We start from the raw sequence: 579 nt of genomic DNA, 5'->3' as shown, positions 1-579 counted from the left end.
AAAAAAAAAAAAAAAGAGGGAACATATTGTAACATGATTAGATGAACAAAGGAGTCGTTCAATTATCTTTCAATTGAATGTTGCTTCTTGTCTTACACTTTGCTTCCTCTTGGGGAATACACACAGACATGGAAATGTTGTCATTTCCTAGAACATCCTTAAAAGTGCCTCGATATAATTGTTCTTCACTTGCTATTTCATGCCACATATCCAGTGTTGTTCCTTAGAACCCCATAGGTTAAGCTGATTCAGTCAGCATACTGTGCTCTGACTGGCTGAGGCATCTACCAAGACCAATGTTAACTCTGTGGGGACAATGAAGTGGCCCGAGTTTGGCCAAAGATGTTTTGAATGTTATTTATTGTTCTATTTATTTATTGACTGATTGAGTTTGATTAGATTTTTGTGTATTTATCTATTTATCTCTCAGTCATCAATCTGTACTTTTTATTTTTGGAGACACACGAGGAATTTTGTAATTAATCAAGGCCCACATGAAAATGTATGTTTCTGTTAGGTGGGTCCTGTGAATAGACTTGTACTAGAGTTGTAAAATAAATTAGGGCTAAATATTGCAGT

This window comes from Micropterus dolomieu, linkage group LG01, assembly GCF_021292245.1.
Source record: "Micropterus dolomieu isolate WLL.071019.BEF.003 ecotype Adirondacks linkage group LG01, ASM2129224v1, whole genome shotgun sequence".
Taxonomy (NCBI): domain Eukaryota; kingdom Metazoa; phylum Chordata; class Actinopteri; order Centrarchiformes; family Centrarchidae; genus Micropterus; species Micropterus dolomieu.
This window is presented reverse-complemented; position numbering follows the sequence as displayed.